Source organism: Cololabis saira, chromosome 15, assembly GCF_033807715.1.
Source record: "Cololabis saira isolate AMF1-May2022 chromosome 15, fColSai1.1, whole genome shotgun sequence".
Classification (NCBI taxonomy): domain Eukaryota; kingdom Metazoa; phylum Chordata; class Actinopteri; order Beloniformes; family Belonidae; genus Cololabis; species Cololabis saira.
This window is the reverse complement of record NC_084601.1, coordinates 20,931,644-20,954,927: the sequence shown is the minus strand read 5'-3', so window position 1 is coordinate 20,954,927 and position 23,284 is coordinate 20,931,644. Positions and strand designations below refer to the sequence as shown.

At 43.5% G+C, this 23,284-nt stretch overlaps 1 protein-coding gene across 1 annotated transcript in view; it reads right to left on the bottom strand.

Annotated features, from left to right (window-relative positions):
* Positions 1-9,293, bottom strand: part of LOC133460490 (hippocalcin-like protein 1) — a 68,651-nt gene extending 59,358 nt beyond the window's left edge. The window contains exon 1 of the mRNA XM_061741064.1: positions 9,030-9,293. The gene's annotated coding sequence lies outside the window, so the exon portion shown is untranslated. The remainder of the gene's footprint in view (positions 1-9,029) is intronic.
* Positions 9,294-23,284: the final 13,991 nt, after the last annotated feature.

Below are 23,284 nucleotides of genomic sequence, written 5' to 3'. Positions count from 1 at the left end.
ATCTATGAGTACAGTCGATCGCATGACAGCTCTTTCCCATTTTAGATGTTTTTGAGTGCTCAAACTGAAAGTTTACGCTGCCGCTCAGTCTTTCTGCATTCCCTCTACAGTATATTGTATTTTCTTAATGAGTGGAATAAACCGATCCATTTGGTGGCATCTTGGCCAGTAGCAACATATTCAGTGGTGTAGTGGAGGTGAGCAAGACGGATACACTACAATACACACATAAACATTAAATCCAGGGGCTTTTCCTCAAGTCTAAAACCATTTGTTAGTGCCACTATTGGGTTTTAGAACAACACATCTTCAGGTGTCAGGGATTCCTGACATCCGTACTTCCGTGGTATACTATTTCCCCTGATCGCTGCCTCAGCCGATGAAATACAGTGGACGAAGTGAGAGAGAAGAGGACTCAAACACACATAAGCATCATTGAATATTTCTAATATTGGCTTTGCAATGTTTTAGAATGAAGAAATGCTTTGCATTCTGGCCAGGAAAACAATTTTGCCACTTTACGACGAACTCAAACAAAACAATAAAACAAACGCCACCACTTCTTCCCCACTGCTGATCGCTGATGTGACTGATGCTGGAAATGGTATTTCCCATGAGACTCGTTCATCCTTAACCGTACCCATCAGTCAACATGAACAGCCCTCCCGCCCCTGAAGACGCCGTCGATGACGACTTATTGAAACCAACAGTTAAAACGCATCAATCACAGGTGTCATTTCTATGACTGGTACGGGTACTCCCTCCCCTCAACAGTGTCTACTGTGGACTCTCAGGTTTCTGGGATCTGAAGTGGACCACCCACTGTCCACAAGGAGGCGCGGCAGAGGTTGTACTTCTTGAGACGGCTCAGAAAGTTGAACCTGCCTCAGGAACTACTGGTCACCTTCCACTGCATCATCCAGTCTGTCCTGTCCAATGGCGCTTTTCCACTAGTACCTACTCGATCTGACTCGATTCGCCTCGCCTCGACTTGCCTCGAACCGCCTCGGTTTTGCGCTTTCCCACTAGGGGTCTAACCTGCCGAGTAGATACTTTTTCTGTAACTACTCTGACGAGGTTCTAAGCGGCTGAGTCGGCTGTATCTGACATCATCACACTACAGGCCACCGATTGGTCTGGGGGTTGGAGTCAGACGTCTGAGTCAGGAGGCAGAAATCAGCGAAAGAGCGTCTCGCGGCTTCTTGTTCATTTTATTCAACAGGCAATGGCAGCGCAAAAGTCTGTTTGGTGATCCAACTCTGAGGTGCAGATGTTCATAAACCTGGTGGCTGAGGAGAGAATAAAAAAGGGATCTAGATAGGTGATAAGGAACGACCAGATCCACCAGGAGCTCTGTCACTTCATAGCTGCTCGCGGCTCCAGCTGACTTTTCAGCAGCGCCGAGACAAACTAAAAAAAAATTAAAAAGCGTCGCCGCTTGAAGCTTCTCTCACTCTCATTTTTTTACTTGATATCAAACACAAGCCACAGACCCAGCAGCACATATATCATCTCCTCCAGGTTCTACATCTTTAGTGTTGTTGTGTAGTCGAGCCGAGCTGAGATGAGTAGAGCTGAGTAGGTACTAGTAAAAAAAAAGCCATAACACTGTCCGATTTGGATTGGCCACCGCCCAGGACGGGTACTGACTGCAACGGACTGTAAGGACTGCAGAAAAACTGATCCGGGCCGACCCTCCCTCCATCCAGGATCTGTACCAGTCTAGGGTCAGGAAACGGGCCAGGAACATTTCAGCAGACTCCTCACACCCTGCACACAGACGTTTCAAACTTCTCCATCAAGAGAGTAAACAGAAAGAGACAAATGCCAGACGGTGTGCTAAGCTGTGCCCTGGGAGTCGAGACGCACATTTACAGTAATTGAATGGACTTAAAAGAACAATACTGCTCTTTTGTCCATAGCTCGGCAGAGGAAGGTTGTTATTTGATTGAGTCAGCATCGACACAAATGAATATGCAGTCATTAATCCCACTTGATAAATCCATGCTAGCCGGCGCCAGATCCATTTTGCTGTTTTTGATTGGCTTGCTGTTATTGGCCTGGGATCCCAGGGAGAGAATGGTGTGTGTGTGTGTGTGTGTGTGTGTGTGTGTGTGTGTGTGTGTGTGTATTTTCCCGCACAACCAGCTAACATCTTGCCCTCTCGATCTTGTAAAAAAAACTAAGCAGGAATAAATAAGAAACACAGGCACAAAATCCACCGTTCTGTTTATGTTTTTTGCCTCAAGTTGAGACGCTTCTGGAAGTTATTCTCTAATACAATTTCTTGCATAGTACACAGGTGTGAGAGAGGCACCTACAATCAGAGGGAGTGGAATCATTTTGTTCTGTTTTGCTTACTGTGTGGCAGTTTGGATTAACAAGCCTAATTTAGTAGTTTTGATTTGTCAAGGAGCCCCTGTGACACATTCAGACAGACAAAATTAAGAAAAACGGAGATGCGAGTGTAAGAGATAATGCAGAAATGGAGATAGATAGTGGCCAACAGGATAAGGGGGCTCTAAGATACGATCAGAGGAACTGGTGGAAGTGTGCGCCAGGCGTGGGTTCTCGATACAGCTTATCACTGGAGAGGTGTTGGCGCTGTTATGCTGCAGAACACACAGACACACACACACTTCAACCCCCCCAACCATCATTAGCCGACCGGCACGCTGAGCTCCGAGAGTAATTGGCTGCCCTTTCGGGTGAAGGGGAGGAGAAGGAAGAAGATACCAGGAGGCTAACTAGCAGGATTACTGTCACTTAGCTGCTTAAAAACTTTTTATCACTTTTTTCATTACCTGATTCCCTTTTACTCTAATTCTATCCTGTCATAGTTGTTTAAAAAGTTAGAAGCCTCCTCTTTCAATAATGTGTTTTGTTGTGTAAAAACTTAAACTCATCTGATCATAGCGCGTGTTTGTTAAACATAACCTCTGACAAATGACAGCATACCTTTTTCTTCATATTCAATAAATATGAATCTTAAAAAAAAACACATAGGCAGGAGTGAGTGCCCCGTTACTGCTTCCATGGGAACGGCCAGGTGTTGCTAATCATCAACCGTCGATGAAGTAAGTTATCACTGTGGTGTTTGCAGACCTCCACACACACCTGAGTGTTAATCAACACCTGCAAACTACCATGTTTTGGAAGTTTGTTCGGGCCTTTTAGGTGTGTGCTAAACCGATGCCTAGACGACAAGACATTGGCAACGTTCTTCTAGAAGCCGTTACTCCTACACATTTGGAAATAATCAGTAAACCATTTCCAATGAAGAAGGTTACTTCAAAGTGGAACGCATTCATAACAATAGCCAGTCAGACAAATACCAAAACCATAGGTTACATCTCAGAACCCACAGTCTTTAAAGTTCTTAAAAAACTCTTCTGCTTAAAAAGAGGTTCACAACACTGCTTATGAACTTCTGCAACAGTGCCCTATGGACAGGGGAGACAAAAGCGGAGTTGTTTGACTTCAGATTCCAGTGTCATACTTATCAAAATCCAAAGACAGCATTTTAACAGAAACACCTCATACCCACGTATTTGGACTGCACCTTGGCGTTGCGTAGCAGCTACAGGACCTGGGCACCCCGCAGTTACTGTCTCCACCACTGACCCCTCCATCTGTCCGACACCTAAACCTTGGTCAAAAACCTGATCATGCAACAGGACGGTGAAAAGAAGCCCAGCGGCAATTAAAGATGGGAAAGGTTGAAAAGTAGAAAAATCAAGGTTTGAACCAGTCCGGTCAAAGTCCAGTCGACAAACCAGGACCGCTACGGAGCTGTGCGTGAGAGAAATATCTTGTTGTGTTGTCAGCCTATTTCAGTCACTGGAGACCAGCAGCTGGACGTCCCTACGAGCACAAGAACAACTGTTCTGCTTCAGCTTCATCTGTCGTTTTTCCCTCCAAAAGCAGGCAAGTGCAACTTTTTCATGAAAAGGAATTAAAAGAATAAATAAATAAGCATTCTTGTGGTTAAAACAGCATTTTCATGCTAACCAACCCATGCTTGCCAAATACCAAATGCAACGGTGACTAAGGCTGGGTATCGATTCAAATGTCAAGAATTGATTCGATTCCAATTCTTAAGATTCGGGAATCGATTATCAAGATTTGATTTGATTCGATTCGATTCCGATATTGACTTGGGTTAGTGTTATTAAAACAGTTTTTTGAGCTGTTGCATGAATTATATGACTGTGTAGTTATGTAATTACACAGTATTATATTGAGATTCAACAGAAAGTATTGGCAGCTAATGCTTTTAGAAACATCGTGTGTGGCGGAATTACCAAACAGATCCAGGGCAGCAAACAGAGGCCCTAGGAAATCAGTTTTATTTTTTCCCACATTCCGTTTTAATTTTTTCCATTTTTGGTCTATTTTGTTTTTTAATTTTGAGAATTTGGTTTTCAGCATTTTATTGATTTGATTTTGATTTGTTTATTTGCACAACATAAAAACGGTACAAAAGTTGAAATGAACATAAAAGCATGAAAATATGTGCAGGTGAGAAAGGAAGCCCTAAATGGGCTTATTCAAAGTTCTCACCAAGAAAATACATTATACTGTAATAATAGCAAGAACAAAAAAAAACAGCGTTCCAAAAAGATGGATATTTACAAACAAACAATTTCTCGGTTGAATGAGTGTGTGTGCTTGCATGTGAGCATGCACATGTGTGTTTGTATGTGTTTGTGTGTGCGTGTGTATGTGCACGTGCAGAAGTTAGTCCACATTAAGTGGAAGCACTTCTAGACGCTTGATCCATAAGGCTGGTCTTCAATCTCTGTTTAAAGCTACTAATAGACAGTGAAGATTTAGCAATAAGTATATGAGAATTCCAGAGTGAGGCACCTCTGTCTTTGATGGAGAACTGACTGCTAATGTAACCCCAATACAGTATATAAAGTAATGCAATATAGAAAATGTATGCAATTATAACTAAAAACTTTAATGTTTTCATACCTTTAAACATATTTAAAGGCAAAAAATGTCATAAACAAAAAAATACCAAAAGTTATAATGTAATATCTTTAGACATACGAATCGATTTTTAGGAATTAATATGAGAATCGATTTAGAATCGTAAAAACATTTTTTTCAATACAGGCGTTCTGGTGACTGAGTAATCTGAGTACCAGCTTGGCCTGATTGGTAAGATTGGGGTTCACACTGCGAGCTGTTCAACTCCTGCAGTGCAGCTGCTCTCTCATCCTTATCAGAGGCATCATCAGACTGTATGTCTGACAGGGCAGGAGATGCCCCTCCCCAGCAGAATCAGGACAGATTACAGGGCCCGTTGCACGCCTGGGAAACCCACACCTCCTGTCAACCCATGCAGGCCACACACCACTCATCATACAGCCTGACATAAGAAATCACAGCTGCATAAAGACAGGAGTTAGCAAATATGAAAACATGTCTCTCCAGATGAGCGACACGTTTCACTGATTCAGCACCCATTAAAAATGTCTGAGAACAGCATTTAATGTGTACTTCATGGAGCCAGCAATGTTGGTCGGATAGAAACATGCCCACACGGTCTAAATTTAAACATCACTTGGTCCATCCACAAATGCGGGTTGGAGCTCTGTGACTGTGACACAAAAGGACAAGCCTTAAGTAAACACATCTCAGCTGTTTTCTCACTGAAAAACACAGCGGCAAAGTGGGAAACTGTCCTCTAAACATCCATCCATCCATTATAAATACCCGCTTTATCCTTTGCAGGGTCACGGGGGTCTGCTGGAGCCTATCCCAGCTAATTTCAGGCAAGAGGCAGGGGTTCACCCTGGACAGGTTGCCAGTCCATCGCAGGGCCACATATATACAAACAACCAGACACACTCACACTCACACCTACGAGCAATTTAGAATCATCAATTAAACTACTATGCATGTTTTTGGACTGTGGGAGCAAGCCGGAGTACCCAGAGGGAACCCACGCAAGCACGGGGAGAACATGCAAACTCCACACAGAAAGACCCCTGTGTGGCCAGGGAGTCAAACCGGGGACCTTCTTGCTGTGATGCAACATCGCTAACCACCAAGCCACCGTGCTGCCGTCCTCTGAACGTACAAGTCTGAATTTGTTTTTGGCGATCATGAACACCGTGTCCTCCAGGCTGCAGAGGAGACGGACCGTGAAGCTTGTTATCAGTGTTTACCCAGCATCTCTGATGATGCGATGGCACATCTGGGACGAAAGCACCGGTACAGAAAGATGTACGTGGATTTTACAGTAACATATTCCCCCATGACTTGTTCCCTAGATTGCAAACGAGTCATTTTAAAATTGCTGCTTATTTTCTGGTGAGGAAAATCTCTCGTATATTAATGCCTGAGAGCAAACTAGTTGAGGGCTATGACGGGGATGACAATGGGGAAGCAGTCACTCACTTTTTTTAATTAAAGTACAGCACAACTTTATTAGTCACAACCTCAACCATTTCCTCTGATTAATGTTGTACCATCAGACCATATCCACTTTACTGTAAGCCTTGAACTTCATCTCTGGCTTTCTTACAACGATTGATTGGATTTTTCCTTTATAGATCTCCCCAGAATAGATTGGTCCTTTCCATCATGGGACCAGAGGACGTATAGAAGGCTTTTTCAAAGGCAAATTATACCTGACCGGGCGGCTGGAGGGCAGTTTTAGAAGTTTCAGACCATCGCCAGCACTCAAAGGACCGTCTTTGCAACAAAGTGCTCCGAGACACAGAGCCTTATGTATTCCTAGCATACATGAGGTCTGGGGCAGCTCATCTGGAATATTTGGCACCGTCAGACTGGACCAAGGTCACTTATATGCGAAGAGCTGCGTTGCTCATATTAATGCAATAGCCTTAAGTTTACAACAGACTGGGGGAGATGTGAGACTGATCACTGAGAAGAAAAGGGTAAAGACACATTTGTGCTCACTGTTTGCTCTGAGCATACCTGTACTACAGAGACAAACCCCGTTGACATCTATGATTTGCGAGATGCTTAATACCCCAGGCTTAAAACCTCTTCTAGTATGTACTGTACAAGCTGGAGTGTGTGTGTGTGAGGCAAGTGTGCTTATGAGTCCCAGCGACATAGAGAGTAGTGCCCTGGTGCACATTTATCCTCTTATGTAACAACAAGACTAGCTTAAGCACACGCAGGCTAAACGCAGCCTTGTCCCGCCGAAGACACAACAGCAGAATTCTGTCTGATTCAGACGAAGCCGACTGACAAGTCGAGCCGACTGACGAGACACCGTTCTGGAAAAGGGATCAGTTATTTGGACTCCACCTATGCGTTAATCTGGGGTCAGTAATGACCACATCATCATCTCCTACATCACTGTTTTCATGATCTCCCTGCGCCTAAATGGCTAGAATGCCTCTGTGACTCCTTTTACTATTCCTTCATTGATGACTTTCTACACAAACTTCACTTCTCTGTGACTGACAGATTAAAAACATGTTGGTTGGTAAATTATTACACAGATGGAACGCAACAGCATGTGGGAGAGGAGCTCTGGAGGCAAATATATCATGATACGAGCGTCGCCTGGCAGAAGCAGGCTTGTTATCTCACAGGCAAGCAGAACAGGTCCTGAACACCTCTGTCAAAGATGATAATTGAAGATGGCACTCCCCCCCCCCCAGAGAGCCCCTGCTTCTTATCTAATTTGCCCAGTTCCTATAACAATAATGCCAATCAGTGAGAGAAGCTCCACTCTCATACTTCCAGCGTGAACATAATATGACGGCTGACGCAAAGAGAGGCTATAAGAAGATGCGGGGGGACAGTACATCTCCCAAGCCCTGGCTGCTTTGTGATGGAGTATACCGTGCCGTACAGTATACATATCAAACAGCAATAGTGAGATATTTCAATGATCAGATCATGTTGGAATGCATTAAAAAAAACTACACCGATTAGTAATATTGTGTGCTAATAAAGATGAAATTTTGTGAGATTTTGTTTGAAAGCACAGATGTTGGTGACTACCAACTGAAAAACTTTGAGACAACACATCCATGCCCCGTTATTTGAGGTCACCTAAGTCTGAAAACATGGGTTCAGTCAACCATTCAAACTTGCAGCGCAGAGATCCGGATCAGACTGCAATTACACAACAATCTTATCTCAGTTTCAACACATTTGCTGTACTTCTGCCTTCACTGCTGAATTTAAATGATATTTTCTTTGCAATACATTTATATTTCATGCTCTTTTAATGAGTGCTGTGGTTGGGTTTCTTTGCAGCTCTCATCGCAGCAGCATGTTTTTATGGGCTCAGCTAATCCCCATCCACCCCAAACCGCTGTTCTGGGGTGTTTTTCAGCCTTTAACAGCCTCGTGTCATGCACTTCTGAGGTCCAGCAAATGCAGCATGATGTGCTGGCTGGGTGGGGATAAGGATGGGGAAGCGGATACTCTGATCTGAGTCTGTGATGTCACACTACCCTGAAAGAAGGTGTCCCCAAACAAGAGGCAATGCGAGGATGATGCTTTTCATTTCAACTGAATATGCGCGCACAAATATATGTACACGTGTAGTTAAAAATGAAGGAGCATAAAAAAGACGAGAAGGGATGTTTATGGGTTGTTTTTTTTTTCTGCTCTGGTTCAGCGTCACCTTCCCCCATGCAGCGCCACCAGGAGAGAAAGGAGGAAAGACGCACTGAGCGCGTCCATCCTGCCGTCGTCCCACGTTAAGACCATTCATAAAAAAATGGCAGTTGGGGCTGCAAAATAGCCTCTTTTAGCCCCAGTGAAACACAAATGCTGTGGTGACTGCACAGGAATAAAGCGCACATGTACAGACCTGGAGAAATCAACTACATCTGGTGCAGGGGAATGTTATTCCCCGTTATTTTATCATTTTTATTTTATGCAGCGGTTTATTGTCACACAGCCGGGAGATTCTCGTGGATATACAAAAGCATCACGGCTCTACGGTGGGATTTGGTTTCATTTGGAGCCAGTAAGGTGACAGTAAGGCACGGCAAAGCCTAGTATAAGCGTCCCCTTACCCGTCGCAGCGTCGCGGAGCGCGGATGCGGAGCGCGGACGGCCGGAGGAAGATGCTCGCCCTGGACGCGTCCCTCCGAGGTTCCTGGCCGAAACAAAAACCGAGATCTCTCCTCGCGATCGGACTGTTCCTGCTCTCGCCAGCTGAGCTACAGCAGCCAGAGCCCGCAGAGCGAGTTACAGCGCAGGAGGCATCAATGACACGCAGCAGGCAGCGGTCGAGCACGGTGCGCTTCGGTGACGAGCGAAGGCGGAGTGGGTTTAAATGACGGGGGGGGGATGGTGTCTCCGGGATTAGTGGTGGGGGCCAGACAGCGCTGCGCCACTGGCACACACCTCCTCCTACTTTCCTCTTCCAGAACACTGTTCTCTTCTTCATCTGGCATCATTACATGGACGGGAAAGTATTAGGGCCAGGCAGGAGAAAAATAAAAATAATATTTTAGAGGAGGAAGATTTTTTTTTCATTATGCACTTCGAGAAAAAAGTGGAGATGTCGAAAAAAAAGTCGAAATTTGTCGAGAAAAAAGTCGAAATGTCGAGATTAATGTTAAAGAACAATTTTGACGGAAAAGTAGAAATGTTGAGAATAATGTCGAGTACAATTTCGAGAAAAAAGTGGAAATGTTAAGAAAAAGTCGAAATGTCGAGAATAATGTTGAAGTACAATTTCGAGAAAAAAAGTCGAAATATCGAAAAAAAAAAGTCGAAATGTTGAGAAAAAAGTCGAAATTTCGTGAATATAGTTGAAATGTTGAGGAAAAAAGGCGATATTTCGAGAATAATCTTGAAGTACAATTTCGTGAAAAAAGTCGAAATGTTGAGAAAAAAGTCAAAATTTCGTGAAAAAAATTGAAATGTTGAGAAAAAAGGGCAAAATTTCGACTTTATTCACGAAATTGTATTTCAACATTAAAGGTATTCTGCCTGATCCGGAAGAGCTAGCAAGAATTTTGAAAGAGGCACCTCTAAGCCCCGCCCATTCGGTCCGAATGATACGAATTGGTCCAGGTCCAGGAAGGGAAAGAACCAATCAGATGCCTTCATTTTAAACCACGCCCCCCCGCCCTGTCCCATGCGCGCACTCGCTTCCAGCCCCCCCGTGTCCACTTCCCACAGGTCCTCCTGGGCTCACAGTGTCCCAGTGTAACCCCCCTCCCTCCCCTCTGCCACGGAGCCCAGTAGTTATTTCCAGAGCGGGTCGGTCCCGCTGTGTGTGTGTGACCGGGGAGCAGAGCGTCGGTCTGGGCTGCCCGCGGGGACACGAAGAGCCGCCGCAGCGCCGGCTCGGAAGCTGTATGGGGTCCGTGGGGATGTAGGCGTCTCCATCACGGCGAGAGCGGAGAGCGCCGGTGCGCGGCACGGCAGCGCTGCGGTGCCGTGCAGGCTCTGTTGGCACAGCTACGCCGTAGGGTACGCCGTAGTAGCCTACGCCGTAGGGTACGGCGTAGGGTACGGCGTAGGGTACGGCGTAGGCTACGCCGTAGGCTACGGCGTAGGCTACGCCGTAGGCTACGGCGCAGCCGTGGCTCTACAGCCTGCAGCGCACCGCAGCGCTGCCGTGCCGTGCACCGGCGCTCTCCGGGATGGAGACGCCGGTGGGCAGGATGCACGTTTGGGTGGGCACAGCCCCCCCCTGCCCCCCCTAAAACCGGCCTCGCTTACAGGTGAATGAGACATGGGGTAGTTTTGCTGTAAATGTGCTGTCCAAAATGTTTAATAATCGTATGCGCGTTCGTGTTTGTGGGGGCGAGGCTTTGGACGGAGCGCTCGTGGGTGGGGGCGGGGGGGGCGGGGCTTAGAGGAAGCGCCACTTTCAAATCTTGCTAGCTCTAGAAAGTTGCATAGAATAACTTTAATCTCGACATTTCGACTTTTTTCCTCGACATTTCGACTTTGTTCTCGAAGTGCATGATAAGAAAAAATTTCCCCTCAAATATTTTTTCTCCTGCATGGCCCTAATACTCTTCCGTAGATGCGTGTATTGACGCCACGGTCACAACACTGTATGGGGCCGCGTGTAAATGATCCCCAGTGTATAGCTTTTGTTAAAAGCATCTGCCTGAAGATGGGAAGTTAAACAAAACCAACACAAACAAACTGTGCTACAGACAGTGGTTTGGAAAAGTATTCAAATTCAATGCAATTCAAAAATACTTGAATTGAAACAGTCATTTCCTTTTAGTCTCTTCAGAGTCATACAGGCTTATTGCTGTGTGCAGGAATGATCTGGAGAATCCTCTGACTGCTGAATCACTGTGTTGTGATGAGGATTATCATGGTTGTCCACAATCTTCTTCATTTAATGAAGTATCCTCCTTAGCACAATGAGCTCAACGTGATGTGTGCAAACCCTCTGGAAATGACCACTTTCCTACAATAATGGGCCGTATAATATCTGATCTGGATCTGAACTCTTTCTCTTAATCCCAGTCGTACGCAGACATTTTGTCTGCATGCAGCACAAACTGTACTGCATATGGTTGTGAAAATCAAAAACTCTGACATAACTCTGCTCATTTGGGACTGCCTGGATCTGACATACATTCAGTGAGCTTTCCAGGGAGACACACTTCTCAAGGCTGAGTTATGGTTCTGCGTCAAAACGACGCCGTGTCTATGGCGTAGGGTACGCGTCGACGCGTACCACACGCCGTCACTGACGCCGTCACTGACGCCGTCACTGACGCCGCCACTGACGCGCACCTCCCAAAAATTGTAACTACGCGTCGAGGCGACGCAGACCAAACGCAGACGAAGAGGGCTGTGATTGGTTCGCTTGGTAGCAACGCATTTCCGGTTTCTGGTTTGAAACAGTCTATATACTCTTCGTGTATGTGTGATTTTTTTTGTTCTTTTGCACAATAGTTGTCTTTATCTCTTTGATTCACTGTGACCGGAATTACCAAACAGATCCAGGGCAGCAAACAGAGATTAAATCGGTTTTATTTTTTCCCATATTCCGTTTTTATTTTTTCAATTTTCTGTCTATTTCGGTTTTAAATTTTTGAGAATTTGGTTTTTCAGCATTTTATGCAAATGTAAACCCAAGACGGTTTATAAAGTAATGCAATATAGACAATTTATGCAATTATAACTGAAAACTTTAATGTTTTCATACCTTTAAACATATTTAAAGGCATAAACATGGCACCAGTTATTCTTGTGTCCACATTCCTTTTTTGGGCATAAACAAAAATATACCAAAAGTTGTAATGTAATGATGGAAAAAATCTATCTTTAGACATACGAATCGATTTTTAGGAATTAATATGAGAATCGATTTAGAATTGGAAAATCTATTTTTTCAACACAGGCCTAATTGGCACATACTTAAAATCTTAGTTACAAAAGAAAACCCGGCAAATTAAAATCATTTAAACATCCTATTCTGATTACAACCAACAGAATTTAAAAAAAAAACAAGAACGGGAGTCTTTTAGAGAACCGTGGGCTCACACAGCAGCACTGCATCGCTGCTCCAGGGTTCACATGTGTGTTCTCTGTACCTTAAACAACCAACCTGATTTGTTCCTGGTCACTACACAATTTCAGCTGCATGCTTTGAGACTAGCACTACCTGTGTAATTGCATTTTGATAGGCTGGCCCATGGGGGGAAGCGTGAAAAAGTAAAAATTCCCTGTTGATGCAAGCTCGCTGCCTCAGTGACACAAAGAACCCACAATTCAGTTCTTCAGTGACTGACGTCAGCTTATTCAAGGTGAATGGACAGCTGGACGCAGTGTGTGTTAATGGGAACTGGATGAATCACAGTTCTGGCAGATACTGACAGCAAGGCCGGGAATGCTTAATTCATGTGCTCCCTTTTTGCACTAAATGCACTGAACCCAGACCTTCTTTGCGTGGCTATTTGAAGATGGTTCTGAATAAATGAGGCAGAAGTCATCTTTGACTGATTCAGACTCAGGAGGTCATGAGCTCTGTTTCATTTACAAACAAGTTTTCAATGAACTCTTCTGTTGTGGCTTCTTGTGTCCTTTGAAAAGCTCCTTTTTGTTCCTGCCCTTTCGCAAGTTGTCTTATTACAGGCGTGTGTTTCTGGATGGCATTCTTCCTCTTTATTCTCACATCACCCTGGGAAATGGTTGCAGATCTTCAGGCTTGGTTGAGAGGGGAGGAGAGGCAGTGGCAGTGCCAGGATGGTCAGGAGGAGTTACTGGGGCAGTGCTAGGCTGATGGGGCAGAGAGGCAATGGTAGGATCAGTCTGTGGTTGTTGATGGGGAAAAATCTTTTTCTTCAACATACACTACTGTACTACGAAAAGGAAGAATTCCAGTTCACCCAAATCCACACGTGATGTTTGCCAGGGTGCTGCCAAGGGATGTGGGATGGCAATAATTCCAGGCACATCATAGATGGGGATTGTTTTGAATGGGTTATTCCGCATGTAGACATCAGGCAGTGTTTACTTGTTTTTAGGTTGTTGTTTTTTACATTTTTTTAGAAGTCCTTACACTGAACTGTGGACCAGTCAAGAGACTGCAACGTGTGTTGTAGAAAGGATGGTATTATGATGCCATTATCTTCCGCATTATCTAACCCCATGATTGAAAGGTGGGATTAACCAGTTAAAGGAGACAAGGGCTTTATTTGTGCAGCTCACATTTTACACAAATGCTGAGGAAATCGTAAAAATGTGTCCGTCTCCATCCACTCTAATGGCACTTTTCCACTAGTACCTACTTGGCTTTACTCATTTCAGCTCGGCTCGACTCAATTTGGCCTGGTTTCTTTAACAACTATAACAATTCAGCACCTGAAGCAGAACAAGGCGGGTTGGAGTGAAGCTGCTGTGACGTATTTGATTGTGTATCTAAACGAAGAATACAACAACACTAAAGATGTAAAACATGGAGGAGATGATATATGTGCTGCTGGGTCTGTGGCTTGTGTTTGATATCAAGTTAAAAAATGAGGGAGAGAGAAGCTTCAAGTGGCAACGCTTTTTTATTTTTTTTTAGTTTGTCTCGGCGTTGCTGAAAAGTCAGCTGGGAGCCGCGAGCAGCTATGAAGTGACAGAGCTCCTGGTGGATCTGGTCGTTCTTTATCGCCCGTCTAGATCCCTTTTTCATTCTCTCCTCAGCCACCAGGTTTATGAACATCTGTACCTCAGAGTTGGATCACCAAACAGACTTTTGTGCTGCCATTTCTGGTTGAATAAAATGAACAAGAAGCCGTCGCCAGAGTCGCTCTTTCGCTGATTTCCGCCACCTGACTCAGACGTCTGACTCCAACCCCCTGACCAATCGGTGGCCTGTAGCGTGATGACGTTAGATACAGCCGACTCAGCCGCTTAGAACCTCAGCAGAGTAGTTACAGAAAAGTATCTACTCTGCACGTTAGACCCCTATTGGAAAAGCACAAAACCGAGTGGAGGCGAGTCAACTCGGGCTGAGTAGGTACTAGTGGAAAAGCGCCATAATAGGCTTGCCCCTCGCTTGCAGCCTGCAGTCCACAGAGTCACCCCTAAAGTGCACCCTTGTATAAAGAAATAGGGTAGAAAGCTATTCCTCATACCTGAGACAGGCAGCAGAAGTAAAGGTCACAGGAGATCTCTGCTCAACAGAGATCCCTGTAGTCATGTAGTCCCTTTCTTATTCATGTCCCTTAGTTCACATCAAAGAAACATGTATCATGGGATCACTGCCTCTAAATTTTTCAAATAAGGCCCCAACATTCTTTTTGTTTAAGGCTGCTGTGAAGGCAAAGCTTGTTGCCTCTGGGTTTAATATTAAGATGGCAGGGTACTGTTACAAGAATGATGTGAATGATGTGCGTATTACCAGGAGTCAAGCATTTTAATGGGGTTCACCAGAATGAATTTTCTTACTTCCTTCAGTGATAAGTCAAAATGACCAACTTGGCTAGAGATTCAGCCAGCTTACTTTCTACACTTGCTGCCTCTTGTTATCAGTCCCATCCTGGCTGATCTTTTATGTAGTATCTGCTAAGGGTACTGAACAATCTATTATAGTCCTGTGCTTTACCCAGGTATCTTTTATGGTTTTTCATCTGTTTCATTGTCCCTATTACACTAGCTGGTGTCTTTTTTTCTTTTTCGAATACTGCCGGACTTTTTTGATTTTCTGATCTGCTGTAAAAACAAATTAATGAATAAAATCGAATTAATTAGAAAAAGTTTCCAAATGCAAATTCGTATTCTGTGATAATAACTTAATTAACAACATTAATGATAATGTGACATTTGTGTAAAACCATTCCTCAGAAAAACATACTGTGTCAATTGCATAATATATGTTTTCTATCTCCCTTTTAAAGACCCTTTTAGAAAGTATTGAGTGAGAGGGATATTTTTTTAACTTTTGCAAAATTAAATAGTTGCTATCACTGAAAACATTAATGACCCACAGCCGATTTTTACATGTGTTGAGTTGAAAGGACCCAAATGCAGGAGACTGAAGTTACAGTAATATCAAAACTAATACTACTTGCAGAAATACAAAGAAAATGTGAAAAGGGGTTCACTAGAAAAATAAAGAAAACTCAAAAACCAACCGGATAGAAAACCGCACAGACGGACCAGCAGGGAGGATTCATAGACTGTATAAAACAATAGACGAAGCATTAGGTCAATTGATCCATTGGTTTCTGAAGACAGGTCTAGACGCCTGTTTTTTTTTCGTGCCGGATACAGCCATGTTGCTTTGGAAGCTGATGGCAACAAACCCACCCTATATCAATCAAAGTTAGCTTTACTAGGGCCATTTATAGAACTGCCATTCACGGCGGGATATACCCTTCACAACATGTTAACTCGACAGCGAAATCAAATATGACAGTCGCCTTTACCTAAGGCTGGATTAATAATAGTTTCATGCTCACTAAGGGCCCGATTTACTAAGATCCTAAATAAAGAGTACTAAATTGCGTGTGCACTGAAAAAGTTTGCACGTGCTGTTGTTGTGTGTTTTGCGGGTGATCAACTAAGAATGCTTGCGCAATTGATAACAGGTGCAAACCGCAGTATTTAAATGAGGTGTTGCGCGTCTTACGGTTTTGCGCCATGGAGAGTCTGAATGGAAAGCAGGATCGCAAGCGCAAAATTAAATTTGACGTGGTGGAGTTAGAAATATTAGTGGAAGAGGCAAATAAACACATTCATGAACTACAGCAAAGAAATGTAAACATTACCAAAAGTGTTGTGCCGTATTCAGCACCCCTGCCGTGAAAAGCACCCCCTCGTCGACATATATTACCCACAGATCTCTTATTCACGAGTAAATGTCAAAAAGGACTAAATGCTCATGTTTAATTTACTACAAATGACAACGTACACACAATGACAAAAATTATATTCTCATTCCGTGTCACGTTCTGTTTAGCGTCCAGTTTTGTGTTAATGATTCATGTTTATATGCGCTCATGGATTCCACAATAGTCATACTTTCCCACAATCACAGTCACAGATAACAAAAATCGGGTAAATGGTTATTGATGTCATTAATTAATAGCCTGCTTACTGTGTTGTCTTCCATAATATTTGTAAATATATATAATATAAACTCCTAAGTATGTGTTTGTGTGAGTGTGTATATATAAATATATTGAAGTGCCAGTGTGTTGTTTTTTTTCTTGGTCTACTTATCATTGAATATACGAGGGGGTGCTTTTCACGGCAGGGGTGCTGAATACGGCACAACACCACAATAACAGCAGCCATCGGTGCGTAATGCTGGGCAGATTAGCACCTTCCTTTCGAACGTATTAAATACAGACGCAATCACAATCCCCGCAATTACTTTCGGGCTTGGTAATTCTCATTGCGTGTGGTACATGAACCTATTTGCATTTTCCCCTCCCAGTATTTAGCGCTCTCTGGCGGGTACGCCCCATATTGATTATTCAACAGGGCAAAAGTACTAAATGAATTGCGTTTGCTATTTTGCTCATTTGAGAGGCGCAGTCCTCTTTGCACGCTGTTAGTAAATCAGCTTGCACATTGGTTTGCGGGTGATGTCAAGTTTTCACACGTTTTTAAGCACGCAAACCTTTAGTAAATCAGGCCCTAAGTGCGGTAGCGTGAAAATTATGGATGAGGAAGTAATACCGGCTAACCAATGGCTGAGCGGACTGTCAATCAGTCATATTAGAAATAGATTTAATGCTTCATATAAACTCTTCTGGCATGGCATCAAAAACAGAATTGTCATGGATGTGAACTCAAACAATTGAGACCAAAACAGTGTTTTGAACCAAGCTGCAAATATGTTTATTTCTGCTGTAAAGTTGGACATTTTAACATGGAGGTGAATGGAGATTGACCCGCTTTTGCAGCCAGCCTCTATCGGTCAGTCGAGGAACTGCAACAAAACTTTGTTTCGTTTCGACCTCAGTGCAGAAGTTTCAATTTAAGACAGGAAACGGATCACAAAACAATACCAAGACTAAAGAACCATGTAAGACAATAGTCAAACAAACTCAAAACCCAACCACAATAACTCTACACCATTACAGCTGTGACTTCAAAGATCCAGATCACCATGGAATCCACTGAGATTTAGTATGGTCCGGTACGGTATTTTTAGTGTATCCATTTTAAAATGGTCCCATTAAACTGAACCATACCATACCATTTTTGGGTCCCCGTTGTTTGTAGGTCCATAGAAAAATGGCTCGGTACAGTAAGGGTGGAGCTACTGGCATCACACCATACAATCCGTTGATTGGCGGACAGAGAATGTCAGTACCCATGACAGAAGCAAGCGCAAAACCAGCATGGGAGTTTGTAAACACTCTTCGCTGCCCGCAATTTTCTCTTAAACAACGTGACATGGATTGTACCTATGAAATACCAAAAGCCAAGCATGACAAAAACGAGCTGCTGGATGACCTCCATTGTTGCTGTTGGTAGTGTCTCTAATGTAGCTTTGCTTTTGTTGTCGTTGCAGTACTACACCCTGCATGGGCCATGGCGGTCCGACTTGCAGTGGAAACACTTACCTGAAAGGACTGGTCCATTCTATTTTTAAATTTTTTTTATTTATAAAAATAATTTTTTTTCCCATTTTCATCACCCAGTGCTCTACCTAAATCAGTCCTGGGCATTGCTCCCTCTACTAACCCGGGGAGGGTCATACTGAGCTCAATTCTCCTCATTAACCTGAGGAGTGAACCTCCTTAGCCCGTGGAAGGATCACCTTATTCCGGCCAGATCCTCCCCCACCTCATCTGTTGCCCCGGCTGGCCAGAGGAGACACATGTATAGCCCAGGACTGCTGCATGTTTTTGTGAGGTTAGCTCACATTAGCTACCAAGGGAACACGGGGAGAACATGCAAACTCCACACAGAAAGGCCCTTTCACCAACCCCACCCAGGGTGTGGGCCAAAGTCACGGGGGAACTAATGGCGCTTTTGCATTAGTACCTCATCAGCTCGGCTCGGGTCGTCGCGGCTCCACCCGTTTTGTCCCCGTTTGTTTTTCCACAGCCAGGTGAGAAGTGGGTGGGTTGGGGTGAAGCTGCTGTGACGTACTCGATTGCGCAACCGCTTTGTTCGTGCCGGTGCTGATGAGAAATCAGCTGGAGCCGCGAGCGGCTGAGAGTAAAACAGCCCGTCTACATCCCTTTTTTAATTCTCTCGTCAGCCCCCAGGTTTATGAACATCTGCATCTCAGAGTTGGATCACCAAACAGACGTTTGCGCTTTATAATAAAATCGCTGCGAGTCGCTCTCGCGCTGACTCCCGCTTCCTGATTCAAACGTCTGACGGCCCCGCCCCCCGACCAATCAGTGGCGCGGAGGATGGTGACGTCAGAAATAGTCCCGGCTCAGCCCGGTTAGAACCTCGGCAGAATGGTTACAGAAAAGGTATCTGCTTGGAGCGGCTCCACCCGCCACAGCCCCTAGTGCAAAAGCGCAAGACGGGGCCGTGGCGGGTGGAAGCGAGCTGAGTAGATACTAGTGCAAAAGCGCCATAACACGCACTTCAGCGCCCACAGCATCCCCGGCAGGAATCGAACCCAGGACCTTCTAGCTGTGAGACAGCTGCACTACCAGCTGCACCAACGTGCCCCTAACTGGACCATTTTAAACTGTACTGAACCGTACCAAACCATACCGAACTGCTCAGTAGGAAGGGCCTATAGAGCGCTCCTTTTGCAGTTGAAAGTCTGAATTTCTTCATTTCTATTTAATTTGAACTGGAACGAACCCTGCAAGTTGTAATTCCAGCTTGGAGAGTCTGAGAAACTTCGGTTATCTCGGGTCAGAAACAAATGACATCAACCAAGGTGCAAAAGTATGTTTACGAAGCTGTCACATCACTAAAGTCTAAAACCTGCAGTTCTTCAAATGACCACCTGCTCCAAAAGTGAATCAGTCTCAACTGACCCCCATATTAAAATGGGGAATTTCAAAGTAGACATAAACATTTACAGCCCAGTATAAAAATAGATTTGGTTTCCACAGGTAGATGTCATATCCATCATACCTGTATGTTACCTCATCAGGTAAAATCATATAAACCTAAAAATGTACGTATAAATAGACCAGTAAATCTTTCTTTGAGTGACAGCCGTATATGGAGTCAAAGTTTAAGGCTGTTAGCCAGGAATTCTCAGAAAATGGCCAGCCTAACAAGCTCTAGCACCTCAGCCACGACCTCTTGCAGCCGTCAGTCAGAGCTCCTCTAGTTTCTGCTCCGGCTATACTGTTTTTGGATCTTGTATAATAAGGCGCATCTAGTGCATTTGGTCCCAAACACCTTAGGAAGGGATTAGATGGAGTTGTGATGGCCTCCTGTGTGAAACCTTTGTGTTATTTTCGATCAGGATTTATTGTTTTTAACAGCATATTAATCAGGTTTGTAAGACAGCATTTTTCCATCCGCATAATATCACAAAGATTAGGAACATCTTCTCTCAGAGTGATGCAGAAAAAGTAATTCACACGTTTGTATCTTCTCTACTAGATTACTGTAATGTGTTATTAGCAGGATGTCCAAGTAATTCTCTGAATATCCTCCAGATGATCCAAAATGCAGCAGCGCGAATGCTGACAGGAATCAGTAAGAGAGACCACATCTCTCCTGCGTTAGCCTCACTCCACTGGCTCCCCGTAAAATGTATAATCCAATTAAAATTTCTGTTACTTGTATAGAAACTCCTAAATGGCCAAACTCCTCGTTATCCACAAGACCTGGTAGATCCCTATGTCCCTAATAGAGCTCTCCGTTCTCAGAGTGCAGGTTTACTTCTCAAAGATCCAAATATAGATCTGGCCACGTCAGTGTCTGCAGTAAACACACATTTTTTATAGTCCTCTCTGTAGCACACCAACTAACCATGCATCAGTCGTATGTACATTAAACTCTTAGCTCTCCAGCTAACGGCTAATTAATAGCCTACTAATAAATTGTGTATTTTCTACCTTTGACAATATATCTGTGCCTCTGACCAAAGTCTGGCTCAAGGTTTCTTCACTCAGGGGAGTTGTTCTTGTCACTGTTTGGCTTCAAGGTTTTTCTCCCATTAGGGGAATTTATACCTGCCATTGTATGTTAAGTTATTGCAATGTGTATTGTAGTAGATGCTATATTAATAAAATTGAATGGATTTGAATCTGAGAGGATAAATAGACAGATCAATCAGAATGAATTAATTAATTATCATTGAACGTTAGCATAACGGAAGCAAGCTTGGTGTGTTCAAACCAGCTCATTCTACCCAGTTGCCCATATTCAGGCTCAACCGAGTTTGGGTGGAATCAACAGCTGGCCATATGAGGATTTCGAGATCCTTAAATATTTGGCTTAAAAAAAACAAAAAAAAAACAAACAAACAAACAAAAAAACAACTTTTGAGGGACATTTCTGAGTTCACTCCTTACTATATAGTGCACAGCATGGTCACCATGGCTGTGCTGTCTGAATATGTTGTGTGAACTTTTGCAAAGTTCTTTTATAGCTTGAAAATATATTCGTAGACAGAGACCCAACAAAACCTTGAACCATTTTGGTTGTGTTTCCTCTTCTTGTTTCTACTTTACACCTCAAGACGGAGAGTCAAAATAAATCCAAAACATCAAGGTAATGTCATACCACTAATGATTAAACATCCAGGCCCAGAATTACTGAGCCCAGCATTGTGTTGTATAGTACACACACGTCACTAAATCTGAATCATCACCCATCCTTTGACTCAAACTCAATTCAATTCAAAAAGACTATTAATCCCAGAAGGACAGTTAATTGTTGCAGTAGGCATGATTGCAGTCTCTTCAAAGAATCATGGTTGAGGATAATTGTTTTGGGCAGTTCTTTTTAATCACTCTCGTGTCTCTCACTAATCCCTCACAACTGCTGAGTCATCTGAATGTTTGTGCAGATGACAGGACTCGGACTTAATGGAATGGAAGTCTGAGGTGTACAGTGTGAAGAGAAAGGGTGAGAGTACAGTTCCCTGTGGTGCTCCTCTGCTGCTGACCACCTGAGGTCTCTTTGTTAGGTAGTCAGTAATCCATGTGTAACTTCTGGAGTTTCTTATGTAGTAATACAGGCTGGATGGTTTTAAATGCACTGGAGAAACCAAAGAACATGATCCTTACAGTACTGCTGCTTTGTTCTGATGACTGTGGGTTAGTTCAAGCAGGTGTATGATGGCATCTTTGACTCCAACCACATGACGATAAGCAAACCTCAGTGGCTCCTATGGTGCTTGTTTGATGTCATCTCCATGTGGCCCACTGAGAGCATTCCAGTCAGTTTCTTTTGGTCACAGATTGCCTCTGGGTGAGGGGTTTGAAGGTGGAGGAGAGGAAGACGAGATTATGATCCACCTGGCCGAGAGCAGCTTGTGGTGGAACACTTGACAAACTGTTGAAATATGCACTGATGAAACTCCAGACAGCGCTTCAAGTTTGTCCATCTTATTAGCATTGGACAGATGGTCACATTTGGAAGCGTAGGTCTGAACTTCCTCTTCCTCTCTTTTCTCCGCTTCTCTCTCCGCTCTACATCTACAACGTCTCCTCTTCAACGCGTGGGGGATTTGGGGTCTCAGTCTGGGTGTAATTTGGCTTCTTGATATTTTGATCAGCTGCTCCCACCTGTAAACTCATTCGTTTGTTGCTATGGTTACTCATCATAACAGGTGGTAAAAAATGAAAAAGTAATTAAAGAAACCCCTGAAGCAGCACAGCTCCAAAACGGTGATGAAAAATAATTCAAAATCTAGAGATATTAATGTAGAGACTTAATGGAAAAACAAAACAAAATTATGTAAAAAATGATGTAAAGGGCTCGTAACAATCGCAGAGCTACTGCAGCAAGCTGCAGCCATATTTTGAGCAAATGGAGAGATATAAAATTTAGACAGATATAGTCAAGAAATGGCAGCACCCCTCCACAAAGCATTCGGTAGGTCGTGAACTAAAATTCAGTCTTCAGAAGAGACTGAAAGAATAGCTAATTTCATTGCAGTCTAATTAATTTCTAATGAGGCACTTATATTCGCAAAGTTCAAGGGGCACATACAGTAGAAATGTTAAATAAAAATGATAAAACTGAATGAGTGTGTTGTGTGTTCATTACCAGAACATTTAGTAGTTAAAATGGGACAAATGTGCATTATTTTGTTGTGGGTCAATTTTGGGTGTGCCCCCTTAATTTTATGGTTATGTTGATAAAAACAAAAATCAGCCAGAGGCACAGTGCTCCCAGTAAAAATCTTACTCTGAAGTCCTGACATTAAAGATTTTTTTTAGCAGCTTACAGCTTTTATTACACTGGGAAGTGAAACTAAGGAGAAAAAAAAAGGAACTGTAACAGGACAGCTACTGAGCTGCTGGATCACGGTAATAATGAGAACCAAACAAACACAACACCTGAACTCCAGCAGCCAACCATTAAACGACTGGAGACAGCCCTGTTACATGCTGTTATGGCCAGGCCTAAACCACTTTCCTAATGAGGGATGTTTCCTTTTTCCAACATCTTTAAAACAATACAATATTTTTCATTTGCTATTTACATAGATTGATAAAACCTTAAATTACCCAAATTATATTTACAATATTAATTAAAAACAAATCCCAGTTACATAACTATTACAGCCACAACTAAAATGTAGTTCCTCCTACCCTTCTCATCCCATGGCTTCTCCCGCATCCTTTAAATAGTCTTCAGGCCCTCGGGAGGCATTTGGCCCAAACACCCGGGAGAAGTCAAGAGAAAGTTGAGTTGATCACAGTTACATGCAAAACTTTGTAGACACATT